This window comes from Octopus bimaculoides, chromosome 30, assembly GCF_046866305.1.
Source record: "Octopus bimaculoides isolate indiv1 chromosome 30, ASM4686630v1, whole genome shotgun sequence".
NCBI lineage: Eukaryota > Metazoa > Mollusca > Cephalopoda > Octopoda > Octopodidae > Octopus > Octopus bimaculoides.
This window is the reverse complement of record NC_142957.1, coordinates 10,027,380-10,046,954: the sequence shown is the minus strand read 5'-3', so window position 1 is coordinate 10,046,954 and position 19,575 is coordinate 10,027,380. Positions and strand designations below refer to the sequence as shown.

General features: G+C 37.9%; 1 protein-coding gene across 11 annotated transcripts in view; it reads right to left on the bottom strand.

The window, feature by feature from the left end:
* The window catches only part of LOC106876521 (uncharacterized), a 98,292-nt gene extending 83,634 nt beyond the window's left edge, over positions 1-14,658 (bottom strand). For 5 of the 11 annotated variants that reach the window (XM_089345887.1, XM_089345876.1, XM_089345884.1 and 2 more), the window contains exon 1: positions 14,527-14,650. The gene's annotated coding sequence lies outside the window, so the exon portion shown is untranslated. Of the gene's footprint in view, positions 1-14,526 lie in introns of all 11 variants that reach the window. The other 6 variants (XM_089345885.1, XM_089345886.1, XM_089345888.1 and 3 more) reach the window with 5 other exon arrangements.
* Between the last annotated feature and the right edge of the window lie 4,917 nt (positions 14,659-19,575).

The window sequence follows — 19,575 nt, the reverse complement described above, 5'->3', positions numbered from 1 at the left end:
GTTTCCTGTACACCGCTTCGAACTTCAAACACATAGAGAAGTGATGATGAACCATCTTGCAGACAGTGATTCTAGTGTGCAGTTGCAGTGCATGACTCTACCGTATACACTTCTGGAGACGTCCAAAGGTGTGGATTTTGACAACGCAGCTGTCAGCATCCCTTGACACACCCCAGGTAGATGACATGTTTGACTGCATTAAAGAAGATTCCTTCGTTGCTGATTTGTAGTGTTTTGTATTTGGCATACAATGGTTTCTGGAACAACACTTCAGTTTTCACTTATTTAATTCTACTCTTACCCAATCACAGTATATGTAAAGCTGTATAACCATAGATGTGTCTCTCATATTTAAATCAGCCCCAGCTTCTATAAATAATTTTGATATTTCGATGTTACCCTGCTAACAAGAAGTTATCGGAAAGTTTGCTGATTTGTAGTGTTTTGTATTTGGCATACGATGGTTTCTGGAACAACACTTCAGTTTTCACTTATTTAATTCTACTCTTACCCAATCACAGCATATGTAAAGCTGTCTAACCATAGTTGTGTCTCTCATATTCAAATCAGTATCAGCTTCTATAAATAATTTTGATATTTCGATGTTACCCTGCTAACAAGAAGTTATCGGAAAGTTTGACTATGTGAATCTGTTTGGTTAATTCTATCCGGACTTAAATTTACAATGTTTTCTGGAACAACACTTAAGTTTCTTTCAGACTGATGATAAGGCCACAGAAGACGCTAGACACTACTGTCTGGAGGGCCGCCACTGTGTGTGCTAGGAATTTGCTGTCATCATGTGGCATACGATGGTTTCTGCAACAACGCTTCAGTTTTCTTCAGACTGATGACGAGGCCAGATAAGATGCCAGACACTGTGTGTGCTAGGAATTTGCAGTCCTCTGTCAACAGCAGGTCCTTAATGGGCTCCTCCACCATCTTTGCAAAATCAAGGAGTCATTCATCATCATCATTTCACGTCCGCTTTTCATGCACACATTCATCGGACATATGACCGAGGTCTGGCAAGCCAGTGTGCTGCACCCGGCAATGTTTCTACAGCTGGATGCCCTTCCTAATGCCAGCTATTCCAAGAGTGTGTGGGTGCTTTTTTACCTATGATCTTTACAGCAGCCAGCCGGTGGGGGGGGGGGGGGGGGGTCCTAGTATTGATCACCTTTGGGTGGTTCTTTTTTGCGAGCTACACCTTTTGGATATTTCACCAGTCTAGAATTGGAAGAAATTTGGAAACCAAACAGATCTGAAGATTTTATTTAATTCTAATCTTGCTCAATCACAGCATGTGTAAAGCTGTCTAACCATAGTTGTGTCTCTCATATTTAAATCAGCCCCAGCTTCTATAAATAATTTTGATATTTCGATGTTACCCTGCTAACAAGAAGTTATCGGAAAGTTTGCTGATTTGTAGTGTTTTGTATTTGGCATACGATGGTTTCTGGAACAACACTTCAGTTTTCACTTATTTAATTCTACTCTTACCCAATCACAGTATATGTAAAGCTGTATAACCATAGACGTGTCTCTCATATTCAAATCAATATCAGCTTCTATAAATAATTTTGATATTTCGATGTTACCCTGCTAACAAGAAGTTATCGGAAAGTTTGACCATGTGAATCTGTTTGGTTAATTCTATCCGGACTTAAATTTATTTTTTTCATTCTTTTCATGCAATCTATTCAATCTTGTAGTCAGAAAGGATTACTTCCCAAACTACACCTTCTGCACAAGACAACCCAGCAAAGAAAGAGACGATTCAAACACTCTGCTTCTTGGTGTTATATCGTTTCCGCTTGCTTCTGGGCTCCTCATCCTCATTACCCACTTTATTTCTTCATGTGACCCCTATCCGAGATCTGAAGATCAATGCTCCTCTCTTCTTGGGTGGCCGATGTTACCTTTGTGACTTTGTGATCTTCAGAGTGTAACTGGGCTGGTTTCTCGCTCACCTTTGTCATCAGTGGAGCTAACCACTCTCCAAACACATGATCTATGACACGGCATTCCTTCCACCAATATGTATTTTCTGCATAGTGATCGCTGTCAGCCTTCCTTTCTCTCCTTGGGTTGTGCGACATGCATTACGGGGCTTCACCCACTCTTGAGTCCTTGATCAGGACAGATGCAACCCCTTCCACTTCTGACTGCTGTGGTGTCAAACATGGATGTCTCCATTCATACTGGAATGCTTCAGTTTGCCCTACCCTGGTCAGCATGTATCAGAGACTGTTTCAATAGGGCAGATTCATCCCCTCTCAGTCGTGCCTTTGATTGTACAAAGGTGTCATTCCACTATTCTATTTCCAATGATTCTGTGTGCAGCTCTTAAGAAATGTATGATGTTTTATCTTTCAAGCCTATCTCTTGAAGGTTTTAGTTAATTCTGATCCTACTCAGTCACAGCCTGATTGAAAGCTGTATGACCAATTGTGTCACGCACGTTGAAATCAACTCCAACTGCTATCAACAAGTTTGTTAAAACTGTGTTGCCATATTTACAAGCAAACATTAAAGGAGTTTATTTCATGAATCTGTTCGGTTAATTTAAGCTGAACTTAAATTCCTTTGTTTTTTTCATTTTTTTTTATACAATCTATGCAAGCTTAAGGCCGGAAAGAAATATTTCCCAAAACACATGTTTTGCACTAGACAACCACGCAAAGAAGGAGACTGTTCAAACCCTCTGCTTCTTGATGTGGCATAATTTCCCCTTGTTTCTGGTCCCCCTCATCCTCAGTGGTCCTTTCATTTTTTTTACAAGTCCTGAATGGGCTCCTCCACAGTCTTTGCAAAAGCAAGGAGCCATTCATCATCATCATCATCATCATCATTTAACGTGTGCTTCCCATGCTGTCATGGGTTGTGCATTTTGACTGATGTTTATGTGCGATTGACACGGGGGCTAGTCATGGGGCTTCAGCATTCATCATGTTTGGGTGGTGCTTTTTCCGTGCCACATTTTTTAATATTTCACCAGGCTAGAATTGTATGAAATTTAGAAACAAACAAATCTGGAGATTTTTTTTAGTTACTTTCAAACTTATCCAATGATGTAAAGCTGTACAACCAAGTTTGTCACTCAGATCCACCTCATCTCCAGCTTCTATCATCAAACTTATAATGCTTGTCTTACCCTTTCCAGAAGCAATCTTCAGGTAAGCTTCACCATCTGAATTTGATTGCTTAATTTTGTCTGGACTTAGGGGTTGTTGTTTTTTTTAATGCAATTTTCCTTGCCTCCTAGTCAGAAAGGAATATTTCCCAAACCACATCTTTTGCACAAGACAACCCAGCAAAGAAGGAGACTGTTCAGATTCTCTGCTTCTCAATGTGAACTCATTTCTTCACATGCTCTCACTCCAGATCTAAAGATCCCTGCTCCTCTATTGAGGAACCTGCCAGGAGGCCCTGCCATCGATCACCTTCGGTTGGTGCTGTTTTATGTGCCACATTTTGGGTATTTCACTAGTCTAGAATTGGGAAGAAATTTTAAAGCAAACATCTGAAGATTTTAGTTAATTCTGATCCTACCCAATTACAGCATGATTAAAAGCTGTATGAACAATTGTGTCACGCATTTCAAAATCAACACCAACTACTATCAACAAGTTTGTTAAAACTGTGTCGCCATTTTTACATGCAAACATTAAAGGAGTTTATCTCAAACCAGTTCAGTTAATATAAGCTGAACTTAAATTCTCTTGTTTTTTTCATTTTTTTTTTTTTATACAATCTACGCAAATTCAGGTCAGAAACCAAACATCTGAAGATTTTAGTTAATTCTGATCCTACCCAATTACATGTCGAAATAAATTCCAACTACTATCAACAAGTTTGTTAAAACTGTGTCGCCATTTTTACATTGCATACATTAAAGGAGTTTGTCCACATTATCTCCAACTTCTATCATCAAACTTATTATGCTTGTCTTACCTTTTCCAGAAGCATATGAATTTGATTGCTTAATTTTGTCTGGACTTAGGGATTTTGTTTTTAATGCAATTTACCTTATCTTCTGATCCTACTCTATTTCATTAATTAGCCATATAGGCTTTACATAGAATGGCCGTAGCTAGGGCTGGACACAGACAAATGTAGAATGAAAGGATGATACATATGAAAAATAAGAGGGGCGCCGACGCCCACAGATCAGCAACCCCTCGAATACGTTTGTTCAAAAATAAGTAAACATATTTATAGTCACAATACAAAACAATTCAGTTCATATACCTTGCGAGCAGGCTTTCCGCCGCCCACAGGCAACTTTCCATATTCAATTCAGCTTCAGTACCGAAGCACATGTATGCGGGAAAGCTATATGACCAATTGTGTCACGCACGTTGAAATCAACTCGAACTGCTATCAACAAGTTTGTTAAAACTGTGTTGCCATATCTACAAGCAAACATTAAAGGAGTTTATCTCATGAATCTGTTCGGTTAATTTAAGCTGAACTTAAATTCCTTTGTTTTTTTCATTTTTTTTTTTTATACAATCTATGCAAGCTTCAGGTCAGAAAGAAATACTTCCCAAAACACAAAGAAAGAGACTGTTCAAACCCTCTGCTTCTTGATGTGGCATAATTGACCCTTGTTTCTGGTCCCCCTCATCCTCAGTGGCCCTTTCATTTCTGTACATGACTCCACCCCTGCTCCTGTATTGACTGCAAATGTTTGACTACATTAAGGAAGATTCCCTCATTGCTGATTTGCAGTGTTTGGTACGTGGCATACGATGGTTTCTGGAATAACACTCCAGTTTTCTTCTGAGTGATGATGAGGCCATAGAAGAGGCTGAACACCAATGTCTGGAAGGCCAATACTGTGTGTGCTAGGAATTTGCAATCATGTCAACAGCAGGTCCTGAATGGGCTCCTCCACAGTCTTTGCATAAGCAAGGAGACATTCATCATCATCATCATCGTTTAACGTGCACTTCCCATGCTGGCATGGGTCGGACGTTTGACTGAGGGCTGGCAAGCCATTGGGCTGCACCAGGCTCCAGTCTTATGTGGCAATGTTTCTGCGGCTGCATTCCCTTCTTCATGCCAACCACTCTAAGAGTGTAGTAGTTTGCTTTCTACTTGCTACTGGTACAGGAGCCAGCCGGTGGGGGGCCCTGGCATCGGTCACTTTCAGGTGGTGCTTTTTTTCGTGCCACACCTTTGGATATTCCACTATTCTAGAATTGGGAGAAATTTAGAAGCCAAACAGGTCTGAAGATTTTAGTTAATTCTAAACTTATCCAATCACAGCATTATGTAAAGCTGTATTACCAAATGTGTCTCTCATTTTCATATCAGGTCCAGCTCCTATTAACAAGTTTATTACATCTATGTTACCCTGTATACAAGCAGCTATCACATAAGTTCAACTGCCTTCATCTATTTGGAGAATATCTACCAATATGTTTTTTTCCATGTACTGATTGCAGTCACCCTTCCATTCTCTCCTTGCATTGTGCGCCATGCATTAGGGGGGGCTTCACCCACTTTTTTTCTCCAATCTGGACAGATGCAACCTCTTCTACTTCTGTGATGTCAGACTTGGATGTCTCCATTCTTACTACAATGTGGGATCTCAGTAGGGGCAACTCTTCAGTTTGCCCTACCCTGACCGACTTGTATCAAAGCACTGTCTCAATGGGGCAGATTCATCCCCTTCTCAGCCATGGCTTTGATTGTGCAATGTTAATTCTAAACTTACCCAATCACAGCATGATGCAATGCTGTTTACCCGTTTTCGTCACTGATATCCAGGTTATCTCGAAATTTCGTCAAGAAATTTATTAAACTTGTGTTGCCTCGTTAACAGGCATCGTTAGATAAGTTTCAGCACTGGTCTCAACCTCTTCTACTCCTGACTGCTGTGGTGTCACACTTGGATTTCTCCATTCATAATGGAAAGTGGATCTCAGTAGGAGCAACTTTGCAGGTAGCCCTACCCTGGCCGACTTGTGTCAAAGCACTGTCTCAATGGGGCAGATTCATCCCCTTCTCAGCCATGGCTTTGATTGTGCAATGTTAATTCTAAACTTACCCAATCACAGCATGATGTAAAGCTGTTTAACCATGTTTGTCACTCATAACCAGTTTTGTGTGTAACTATACTTTTAATAAATTGTCCCTTGTGGTGTGCGACTTTTGCCACACTCTGTACACCCATAAGTGTGTTTGATGGTAATTATTTATGTGCCAAAATCATGAGGAAGAGTAACAAGCCATTAAGTGGCTGAGTAAACCTATCCTTCAATGACATGAATCTCTCTGGTACACTTAAAGCAACTTTCATCAGGAGTGGGGTTCGTGGTGAGGTTTTTTTCTTTGGTATTCCTCATCTGTGGCACTTGCTCTGGTGTTTTCAAGGTCCCCTGCAGTAGTCTGGATCCAGTTTCTCACCTTACCACTCTATGCTGCAACTCCTTTCTACCCATTTGTGGGTGGTGGGGGATCAATCTCTGCCTAGGTTAGCTGGCATTTTAGCTGCTCTCTGATACGCTTATGGTGGGATGCTCTTTTGTCCCTTTTGCTTTAGCTGGGCTTGCTGTAGAAAACAGCCCTTGGCAATCTAGGTTTGTGCATACTTCTGACATGGCCTACCCTCTTGAGCTGTCTGAAGAGCAGGAAGTCTTCAATGCTCAGATGTTGGCCTGCTTGAGGACTTCATTGTTGGTGAGGGATTCCTTCCATGAAATATTCAAATCTCATGTTCAGATCAGCTCAACTCCTATCAACAAGTTTAGGATATCTATGTTACCTTGTATACAAGCAGCCATCAGATAAGTTTAACCGTCTTTATCTGTTTGGTGAATATCCACCGATGTGTTTTTTCCATGTACTGATTGCAGTCACCCTTCATTTTTCTACTTTCATTGTGCGCCATGCATTAGGGGGCTTCACCCACTCTTTGTCTCCAGTCTGGACAGATGCAACCTCTTCTACTTCTAACTGCTATGGTGTCAGACTTGGGTGTCTCCATTCATACTGGAAAGTGGATCTCAGTAGGAGCAACACTTCAGTTTGCCCTACCCTGGCCGACTTGTATCAAAGCACTGTCTCAATGGGGCAGATTCATCCCCTTCTCAGCCATGGCTTTGATTGTGCAATGTTAATTCTAAACTTACCCAATCACAGCATGATGCAATGCTGTTTACCTGTTTTCGTCACTGATATCCAGGTTATCTCGAAATTTCGTCAAGAAATTTATTAAATTTGTGTTGCCTCGTTAACAGGCATCGTTAGATAAGTTTCAGCATTGGTCTCAAGCTCTTCTACTCCTGACTGCTGTGGTGTCACACTTGGATTTCTCCATTCATAATGGAAAGTGGATCTCAGTAGGAGCAACTTTGCAGGTAGCCCTACCCTGGCCGACTTGTATCAAAGCACTGTCTCAATGGGGCAGATTCATCCCCTTCTCAGCCATGGCTTTGATTGTGCAATGTTAATTCTAAACTTACCCAATCGCAGCATGATGCAATGCTGTTTACCCGTTTTTGTCACTGATATCCAGGTTATCTCGAAATTTCGTCAAGAAATTTATTAAATCTTTTTTTTACCTTGATTACAAGCATCATGAGAAATGTACTGCCGTTTGAAGATAGATGGATAACCTTCTCCGAACTTAAATTTTTTTTTTTTTTTTCATTTTTTAAAGTAATTCACACAAACTTCTGGGTCAGAAAGGAATGGGTGGGTGGCATGGGTGCATGGGTAAATCACTGCCTTAGTGAGCTGGCAATTTTGCTGGTCTTTGACACTCTTCTGTTGGCATCGTCAAAGATGTTGGAATGTGCAATGTTAATTCTAAACTTACCCAATCACAGCTGTACAACCACTTTTGTCACTCTTATCCAAATGAGCTCCAACTTCTATCATCAAGTTTATTAAATCTGTTTTACTTCGGTAACAGGCATCGTCAGGTAAGTTTCACCATCTGAATTTGATTGCTTAATTTTGACTGGACTTAGGTTTTTTTTTCTTGTTTTTTTGTTTGTTTTTTTCTTTATGCAGTTCAGCTAAGCTTCTTGTCTCTGTATTACAGGCATAAAACCTTATATGTAGAAAAGATGAATGAATTATGAAGTGTGAAAAAGTATGATAATGATAATGAAATGGCTTTCTACCCCCCGCAAAGTAGAAAGTTCCATTTTACTGTTTTTTATAATCAATCATTTTGTTTAGTATCCATCATGTTTATATTGCGTAAGGTATGAAGTCTTCATACATTACCACCGGTGGCAGTTCATCATATTGAAACCACTTTCGTGTAATTTCTGTTCTTTTTCCAAATAATTCATTTAGTCTCGCCGCTCTTTCGTCTCCCACTAGCACTGCTTTTATAATAGTTCTCTTCATTCTCTGCTAATTTCACTCTTATTACGCCCTCCATTTTTGCAATATGCTTCTCCATTTCTACACTTTTCTCGTATGTCACCAATATCTGTTCATACTTCCCTTTTTTTTTTTTTTTTTTTTTTTTTTTATTGCCCACAAGGGGCTAAACATAGAGGGGACAAACAAGGACAGACAAAGAGATTAAGTTGGTTACATTGACCCCAGTGTGTAACTGGTACTTATTTCATCGACCCGACCCCGAAAGGATGACAGGCAAAGTCGACTTCGGCGGAATTTGAACTCAGAACGTAACGGCAGACGAAATACTGCTAAGCATTTCGCCTGGCGTGCTAACGTTTCTGCCACCTCGCCGCCTTATCTGTTCATGCTTCCCTTTGCATAGCTCTCTCTCAGTTGTATTTCTTCACTCTCTACACCAGTAATCTGGTATCTCCATTTTTTGTTTGTTGTTCGTTTTCTTGTCTCTTCTGTCCTTCCTTTTCCTTCTTACTCGTCAATCTGTTCAACTGAAACCCCTTCAAAGCAGTGCCCAAGAATGACCATGGTCAAATAAGTGAACCGATTAAAAGTAAAAAGATAAAGAAACAATGTCAAATGGCACCTTTTATTCCTTCTGAAATATATTACATATGGAAGTGTTGTGAGAAAATGCTTCTTGTGAAAAACATCAGACTTGTATTTTATTCCATCGTTAGTGGTGCTTATGGAGGCGCAATGGCCCAGTGGTTAGGGCAGCAGACTCGCGGTTGTAGGATCGCGGTTTCGATTCCCAGACCGGGCGTTGTGAGTGTTTATTGAGCGAAAACACCTAAAGCTCCACGAGGCTCCAGCAGGGGATGTTGGTGAACCCTGCTGTACTCTTTCACCACAACTTTCTCTCACTCTTACTTCCTGTTTCTGTTGTGCCTGTAATTCAAAGGGTCAGCCTTGTCACACTCTGTGTCACGCTGAATCTCCCCGAGAACTACGTTAAGGGTACACGTGTCTGTGGAGTGCTCAGCCACTTGCACGTTAATTTCACGAGCAGGCTGTTCCGTTGATCGGATCAACTGGAACCCTCAACGTATTAAGCGACAGAGTGCCAACACACCACAAGGATATGCTTTCCCTTGTATGAATATGTTTGTGTGTTGCTAAGTTACTGCATTGAGAGAATGCTATCCTACAAACAGATATTACATTGATAAGCATTTCCTTGTATGAATGAATGTGTGTGTTGCTAAATTATATTAAGGAATGTGTGTGTGTTGCTAAATTATATTATGATTTCCTAGAAACAGATATTACATTGATAAACTTTCCCTTGTATAAATGTGTGTGTGTTGCTAAATTATATTAAGGAATGTGTGTGTGTTGCTAAATTATATTATGATTTCCTAGAAACAGATATTACATTGATAAACTTTCCCCTGTATAAATATAGAAATAAAAATAAACAGTTAAAAATTTCATTCAGCCAAATATCCAGGAACCATGCTTCCTGTCCTCTGTGAATATATTTGTATGCAAATAAGTGATTATATTGAAAGAATGATATATCACAGACCGATATTACATCCATATGTTGTCTGTCTGGTCTGAATACGTTTGTGTGTAGCTAAATTATAATACTAAGACAATGATTTATCACATATGACCATGTGATAATGTCTGAATAATAAGGTGACTTTTGAGAGAATGAATTTTCATAGATATCACACTGGTAAGATGTGTTGCATATGTCCATTGGCTATTAGTAAGACCAGCCCTTTCAGGCTTATAAACATTTAAAAATCATCATCCCTATGTAATTCATTTCCCATAATTTATATATATATATATATATAGCTTGCTTACCAACCACATGGTCCCGGGTTCAGTCCCACTGCGTGGCATCTTGGGCAAGTGTCTTCTACTATAGCCTCGGGCCGACCAAAGCCTTGTGAGTGGATTTGGTAGACGGAAACTGAAAGAAGCCCGTCGTATATATGCATATATATATGTGTATGTATGTATGTGTTTGTGTGTCTGTGTTTGTCCCCCCAACATCGCTTGACAACCGATGCTGGTGTGTTTATGTCCCCGTAACTTTGCGGTTCGGCAAAAGAGACCGATAGAATAAGTACTAGGCTTCTAAAGAATAAGTCCTGGGGTCGATTTGCTCGACTAAAGGCGGTGCTCCAGCATGGCCGCAGTTAAAAGACTGAAACAAGTAAAAGAGTAAAAGAGTATATATATATATATATAAGGATAAGCATATTAAAAGGGGTCTGTGGGAAAACTCATTTAAATAAAAGGGGTCCTTGATAATGAAATGGTTGAGAACCACTGGGTTAGAGCGTGGCAGTGAAACAGAGAGGCAGAAAAGGCTGTTTTGCTACAGAGGAGGTACATGGTTACCTGGCCAGAGGGAAACGCAAGTGGAGAGAATGATCATGAATAAGAGCAGAAACCGGTGCACTGCTGCAGAGGAGCAAAACAATCCAGTATGCATTTATGCATACATACAGAACTGTAACTGTATCAGTGAGTATGTGAAAGAAATAAGATGTATAATCACATGGCAAATGTAACAGAATAACTTAGAGGATATGATAAAGTCTTAAACCTGTACATTATTATATAAGCATAACTAGTGGTGGATTAGAATACAAGTCTGATGTTTTTCACAAGAAGCATTCTCTCACAAAATACTTCCTTATGTAATATATTTCAGAAGGAATAAAAGGTGCCATTTGACATTGTTTCTTGATCATTTTTTTAATCACTTTTCTCATCTGACTATGGCCATTCTGGGGCATTCCCATGAAGGGTCTTAATTGAACTGATTGACCTCAATACCTTATCTTTTATTTAATCGCTTCTCTTAGTTGACCATGGCCATTCTGGGGCATTCCCATGAAGGGTCTTAGTTGAACTGATTGGCCTCAATACTTTATCTTTTCTTAATCTGATGTTTATTCTATTGGTTTCTTTTGTTGAACTACTAAGATACAAGATGTAAACAAACTAACACCGGTTCTTAAGAAATGTTGGGGGAGGGGGGGGCAAACAAAAAGACATAAAGCTTCATTTTAGTTTCCTTGTATGAAATTCACTCACAAAGCATTGGTTAGTAAATGTGGAACTCTGTCGGTTACAATGACAAGGGTTCCAGTTCATCAGATCAGCATGCAAGTGGCTGAGCACTCCACAGACATGTGTACCCTTAATGTAGTTCTCACAGAGATTGTCTGACAAGGTTGGCCCTTTGAAATACAGGTACAACAGAAACAGGAAGAAAGAGTGTGAGAAAGTTGTGGTGAAAGAGTACAGCAGGGTTCGCCACCTGTTGGAACCTTATGGGGCTTTAGGTGTTTTTGCTCAGCGCTCGGTCTGGGAATCGACACCTGAGGCCATGTGGAAAGATGAATGGAGACATAACGTCTCCATCTTTAGTGATCAGTCGAAACAGTTGACTGGATGTTTGATCTTTATCACTCTCGGTACATGTTTTGTGTACATGGTAAGCCAACGGTTGTTCCGTGTTACCATCTGATCCTGGCAAGAAATTTTTCTTGTCTGAGAAAAACCAAAGCATGTTCAGTCGGAGGGGATGCTAGATTTTCTTCGAAAGCTTCATAGTGCAGTCGTTTTTTTTTTTTGTCCTTGAATGGCTAGGGATAAAAATTGGCCCTTTCTCATCTTGCACAAGGAATACCGAATGTCTTCATGCGCTACCTGCTGATAAGAAAGTCAAGACACTCCCATGGACCTGATTCAGGTGGAAGAATCATTGTCAATCATATCCTGGATCTCACCAACAAATTCAAGAGTTCTTTTCTCACCAGAACGATCAGGGTGAGTTTTCTGAACTGCCATACCTTCATAATCACCGTTAGACTCATCCAGCTCTTTTGGAATCTTCTACAGTCCTCAGATTAACATCCAAACAATCTGAAATGTTCATACTGGAAGTTTCAGCGTGAATGCCAGGCAATACAGCATGTCATTCCCAAATTTCTGGCAGTGGATTGCGTCATTATGCTGTTTTTCTCACTGACAGTGCCCAACTGACCCTACCATACTGTGTAGTCAACAAAAAAACAAACAATGCATGTGCACAAAATAAAAAATTTTAAATGGCAACAATTTACCAATTGTACTCTTGTACACATATCTATATTTATACATATATACAATTATATGATCTTCTTCTAGCACATCTACAGTTCCACTTTAGTGGTCTCTTTTATATACATATATACAATTTATATATAATTGCATAAATCCTGTTTCTCACACTATGAAAGATTCATTCAAATGGTGATTCATTATTTCTTTTCTTTGACAATTCTAAAGACATTTTAAAATATCTCAGTTCATCCTCATTGAATTTTCAGATCAACTTTTTCTTGTCATATTTGGAAAAATAGGACAAACACAAGTACCTACAGCAGCATTCGCCTCCACCCCACCCACCCTTTCGGCTCCTTGCGGAGCTTTTAGGTGTTTTCGCTCAATAAAAATTCAAAACGCCCGGTCTGGGAATCGAAACCGCGATCCTATGACCGCAAGTCCGCTGCCCTAACCCTAAGGATCAAAGGTGGCTGATTGGACCCTTTGTCAACATAGTATAGCTTCTCAGTAGACTTTAAAAAAAGGGCTTAAAACTATTTGATTCTAAGTTTAAATTAATATCTAAGAAATTAACATTACTAAGGTTTGTATCTATTGTAATTTTTAAACCTATTCTTTCGAAGAATACAACACCCAACTCGCAATTCTATTCTTTCAATCTCATTATTAATAACCAATTATCAATCATTTATTTTCTGAACATTCCCCTGGTCTACACAAGTTTTTTTTTTTTTCATTATATATATATATCTTATGATATTTATATTTATACTTTACTGTTTAATTTTCACACCACCTACCACCCAATTTGTAATGAAAATTACATGGTTATGTTTTGAAAAAAGTTGTCTCCGAAACGAATTTAAATGCCTGTTTGTTGATTTCAGTTATATTACATAACGTTATATTATATATACAATCATGGTTATAATTCAGCATTCATCACAACAGAACCGTGAAACTCTGAGTAACAGTTCTGTGAAAATTTTGCAGCTTCAATAAAAGCATATTACTTTACCTTCGGTTTTTGAGTTCTATTTTTCTCTACCTTGTTTTGCATATATGTGTTTACTTTGTGTGTATATCTATTGTAGTTGAATGAAATTCTTAAAGCTGCAGTTTACTTACATGCAGCATCTTTCAGAACTTGTCGCTAATTCGGTTCTTAACCAAATAACTCGTCGTGAACTTTTCCAAGTGTAACAGCTCGTCCTGTAATTTTCCAGGCTTATAATCTGAAGAATATTATTTCTCTCGCTCATATTTTTCCATGTAATCCGACCAAAGCCTTGTGAGTGGATTTGGTAGACGGAAACTGAAAGAAGCCCGTCGTATATATATATATATATATATATATATATATGTATGTATATATATATATATATATATGTATATATATATATATATATATATATATGTATATATATATATATATATATATATGTATATATATATATATATATATATATATGTATATATATATATATATATATATATATATATATATATATATATATATATATATATATATATATATATATATATATATATATATATATATATATATATATATATATATATGTATGTATGTATGCGTGTATATGTTTGTGTGTCTGTGTTTGTCCCCCCCACCCACCATCGCTTGACAACCGATGCTGGTGTGTTTACGTCCCCGTAACTTAGCGGTTCGGCAAAAAGAGACCGACGGAATAAGTACTAGGCTTACAAAGAATAAGTCCTGGGGTCGATTTGCTCGACTATAAAGGTGGTGCCCCAGCATGGCCGCAGTCAAATGACTGAAACAAGTAAAAGAGTAAAGAGTGTGTATATATATATATATATATATATATATATATATATATATACATGCACACAACTGTATATTGATATACATTTATGAATTCGTACATTTGCCTGCATTATGCTAGGGTACCAAAACTGATCTATTATGAAAATAACAATAATATATACACATACATTGATAGATATGTAGATTGTTTCCAGTTCCACAATGAAATTATAACACAAGATTTTAAGACAAGAAGATCTTACCTTAAGGGGGAGTTTTGCAGTTGTAGAAGAAGTCTTTTAAAAGATGTCTGAGTTTCAAAAGTCTGCAGAAATGAATAAATTATCTCCAGTTACTTAACTATCGAAATCCGTCTCAAGAAGGCGGGGTCAATTTTTTTTTTTTTTTTTTTTCAGCCAATGAAACTACCCGCTTTAGTCTATTTATTTATTTATTTATTTACCTATTTATTTTATCTTCTTTTATTATTATTATTATTATTATTATTCTTTCTGAAAAATTGTGCAACTTCTTGTTGCAATTTCTTTTATTTATTCAAGTTTGAATGTTGTTTGGAATTTATCCTGTCAATGTCTAATTCAATTCATTTACTATAAGTAATGGCCCAGTGCTTAGGGCAGCTGACTCGCGGTTTATATATATATATATATATATATATATATATATATATAAATAAAACAAATAATAAATGAGTATATGCATATATACGTACAAGTACGTGCATACCTACGTCTACCTTGTATATATAGGTGCATATCTGGGTACAGGACATTGCAAACAAAACGTAGACAAAAATAATAATAATAATAACCAGAGTACAGAAAACACAGTCCACATAGAGAACATTTTCCTTCATTAGCTACCCCCATTCTAACACAGGCGTTTAGAAGAGTTATATATATATATATATATATATATATATATATATATATATATATATATATATATATATCATAAATATACAGGGATTAGCATGAGTTGCTTCTCCAACATACTGAGAATTTAGAAATAGCAGTCAAAGAACTACTGATTCTAAACTACAATTTTTTTCTCTAAACGGATGGCGATATTTATGGCCATCCGTTTAGAGAAAAAAATTGTAGTTTAGAATCAGTAGTTCTTTGACTGCTATTTCTAAATTCTCAGTATGTTGGAGAAGCAACTCAAGCTAATCCCTGTATATTTATGATGATAAATGGTTTTACCAATAAAGGTTTTTTCATACTGAACTACTTGGCAAAATTGTTAATTATTAATTCTATTACTAATTGACGATTCCCTGCCCTTATTCCTTTATATACATACATATATATATATATATATATATATATATATATATATATATATATATATATGTAAATTTATATAAATAAGGATAAGATCGATATTTAAAGGTAACAATTATTTAAAATTATAATTTAGGGTATCTAAGAGATACCGCCATGCTGAAAATAGCAGCCAAAGCTTGACTCTATACCACAATAAAATGTTCATATAGCAGACAGGAGCGAAGACGAAGAAAACAAAATAAACTAGCAAAAATTACTGGATAATTCCAGATCCTGGATTTCTGGCTTTGCATAAGAAATGCTTTGCCTCATCAGTGGAATACACTCAGAAAAGCACATAAAATACAAATATATATACATAATATACGATATACGAACGTATACATACATATATATATGCGCACGTATGCAGACGACCAGTTTAAACTGCCCGCCAAAAAAACTCCTTGTGCGATACGGTCAGAATATCATCGCAGTGAATGTAATGACGAAATAAATTTATATAAATAAGGATAAGATCGATAGTTAGATATCGATTTTTTATCAAGTGGCCAGCATGGGAATAAAAACCATCAAAGGTAACAATTTTTTTTAATTATAATATTTAGGGTATCTACGAGATACCGCTATGCTGAAAATAGCAGCCAAATCTTGACTCTAAACCACAATAAAATGTTCATATAGCACACAGGAGCAAAGACGAAGAAAACAAAATAAACTAGCAAAAATTACGCCACAAACGAAGTATCGTGCAGCTGAAGATTGCTCTTCATATTGCATTTAAGGTAATGCTCGCATTACTTAAATAAATTGAAGTAGCATGAAACGTGCGTACTTCAATCACTTTTGAAATCCGTGTTGCTTATTGTTTGATTTTAATCACCCATCCTTTTGGGATGCGATATTCGGGTGCCTTCGCATAAGTACCATATTCAAGCCTTGAATCTATATCTAAACCATATACGTTTATATATATATTAATAGGTAGATACATATATATCTATACACACACACACACACACATATCTTATAGACATATCCTCTCTCTCTCTCTCTCTATCTAAGGACAGACAAAGGGGTTAAGTTGATTACATCGACCCCAGTGCATAGCTGGTACTTATTTAACCGACCCCACAAGGATGAAAGGCAAAGTCGACCTCGGCGGAAGTTGAACTCAGAATGTAACAGCAGACGAAATATTCGTTTATATTTATATTTATATAATGCCACACACTGGACTTCCCAAAAATGTTCCTCGCATTCGGTACTAAATGTGTTTATTTTGGGAAGTCCAGTGTGTGGCATTATTCTGTAGTAATACCCCTTATATAAATATAAACGAATAATATATATATATATCATCATCATCATTTAACGTCCATTGTATACGCTGGCATGGGAAGGCTGTGCCAGGATCCAGTCTGATTTGGCCTGGTTTTCTATGGCTGGATGCCCTTCCTAAATACCAACCACTCCGAGAGTGTAATGGGTGCCATTTGCACGATACCGGTATCTGCCATGACTGCGATTTTGCTCTGCTTGGTGAGTCTCCTCAAGCATGACACAATACCTGCATGAGGTCCAACACTTGGACGGAACTCAGCCACTTTGCTTCCATGAGGCCCAATGCTCAAAAGGAACTCAGTTACCTTGCTTCTGTGAAATACGTAAGCAATAAGTAAAAATGGGAAAAAAAAGGCAAAGTTAACACAGGAAAAGGAGTAGATAGACAACCGACAGCTGATGAAGGGTCCTTTTACTGTGTTAATTTGTTCTGTCTGCCACTTTTTCTTGTTGTCTGCGTATTTCACTTTTTTTGTCCTGTAATTACAGTCCACATCTTGTATCTATTTCTCAAGTGTATGTTATTTGCATCGTTGGTGATGTCCTGTACCCATATATGCATGTACATATAATATTATATTATTTATTTATATATATATATGTGTGTGTGTGTGTATTTGTATCTACTTACGTATATCATTATGTTTGTTTTCCCTTGCTAACATATCGTCATCATCATCGTCGTTTAACGTCCGCTTTCCATGCTAGCATGGGTTGGACGATTTGACTGAGGATTGGTGAAACCAGATGGCTACACCAGGCTCCAATCTGATTTGGCACAGTTTCTACAGCTGAATGCCCTTCCTAATGCCAACCACTCCGAGAGTGTAGTAGGTGCTTTTACGTGCCACCGGCACGAAGGCCAGTCAGGCGGTACTGGCAACGGCCACGCTCAAGATGGTGTATTTTACGTGCTACCTGCTCAAAAGCCAGTTCGGCGGCACTGGCAACGATCTCGCTCGAATTAGAAAAATATATATTGAGTTAGTATTGTTTCACAGTCAGATGCCGTTTCTAATTTTAACTCCGACTTGTTTTTCAATTTTAAATAAAGGAGTCTTCTTCTAAAGATCAGATCTTCCAAACGATTTGTTGACTGGAAGGTGACAACACAGAACACCAATCATACCTCAGTTTCTTTCCATGTCATTGCAATGTGGGCTTCTTTCAGTTTCCGTCTATTGAATCCACTCATGACGCATTGGTTGGTCCGGGGTTGCTGCCATAGTCGAAGACACTTGCTCAGGGTGCCACACAGAGGGACTAAACCTGATATCACGTCGATGAGGATTGAACTTCATTACTGCACATGTGTGTACATCTGTCTGCGAGTTAAAAAGTTGTGTTTGCAGTACCCTAATATACACATTATGTATTACGTCTGCAATTGTAGAACCAGCCTCACTGCTTCATTCTGACATGATGCAAATTTACTGCTAAAGGTGCACGTTTTTGTCAGAATTTAATGGAGAAAACCTTTGACAAACTCTAACGAGAGAACATCTTTCTATTTTGGTAAAAAGGCACAACACATGGATCCACTGTTTAAATCTGGAAATGGTGAGCTGATGAAGATTTACTTTAAGGCTGTAATAATGTGTGTATACAACAGAATTGTGTGAAACCTTCAAAGTTACAGTAATTATTTAAAAGTGAAAAATCGTTACATCGTTATGTAGTAACGCCTTGTCTCGTGCGCATGCGTGGAATTCAACATCTAAAACGTTCTCGCTCTTTTCATTCTCTTTTCTCGCCGGCCAGCGAAGAGGACAGATGTCCAACAGAGCTCTCTCACAGAAGGCGTCTCAGCAACCAAGATTAAAGATGCCTATTTCCTCCATAAATATATATTGTTGTGTTGATAGTTCAGAGTCAGTGTTTCGTTGTTTCTTTTGAGTTTAATATAGGAAAGCGGGTGTACACCTAATGGTGTATAACTACTTTCCTATAATTGGTGACCCCCGACGTGATTCGCTTCAACTACTTTCCTATAGTTATATCTAATCACAATCTCAGATGTTTAAAACAGTGATGTCCGACGAAGTTTCCAGTTCTATTCTACTGGATTACCACCTTCTTCTTCTTCTTCTTCTTCATTATGATTAATTAAGGCAACGAGTTGGCAGAATCGTTAGTATGTCAGGTGAAATGCTTAGCAGTATTTTGTCTGCTGCTACGAACCGAGTTCAAATTCCACCGAGGTCGACTTTGCCTTTCATCCTTTCAGGGTCGATAAATTAAGTACCAGTTTAGTACTGGGGTCGATGTGGTTGAATATCCCACCTCTCCACAAAATCTAGGCCTTGTGCCTATACTAGAAAGCATTATTATTATTATTGCTATTTAAGGTGGTCAGCTGGCAGAACCATTAGCACACCAGACAAAATGCTTAGCAGCATTATGTTCTGAGTTCAAATTCCACCAAAGTCGACTTGCCTTTCATCCTTTCGGAGTTGATAAACCAAGTAGGAGTTATGTACTGAGAGTGATATACAATCGATTATCCCGCTTCTTCAAATTTCAGGCCTTGTGCCTATAGTAGAAAGGATTATTATTGTTACTATTAATATTATTATTATTATTATTATTATTACCTCCACCTTGGCAGAGCTATTGTTTTCAGCTATGTTTGTTTGTTTGTCTGTGGACAAGATATCT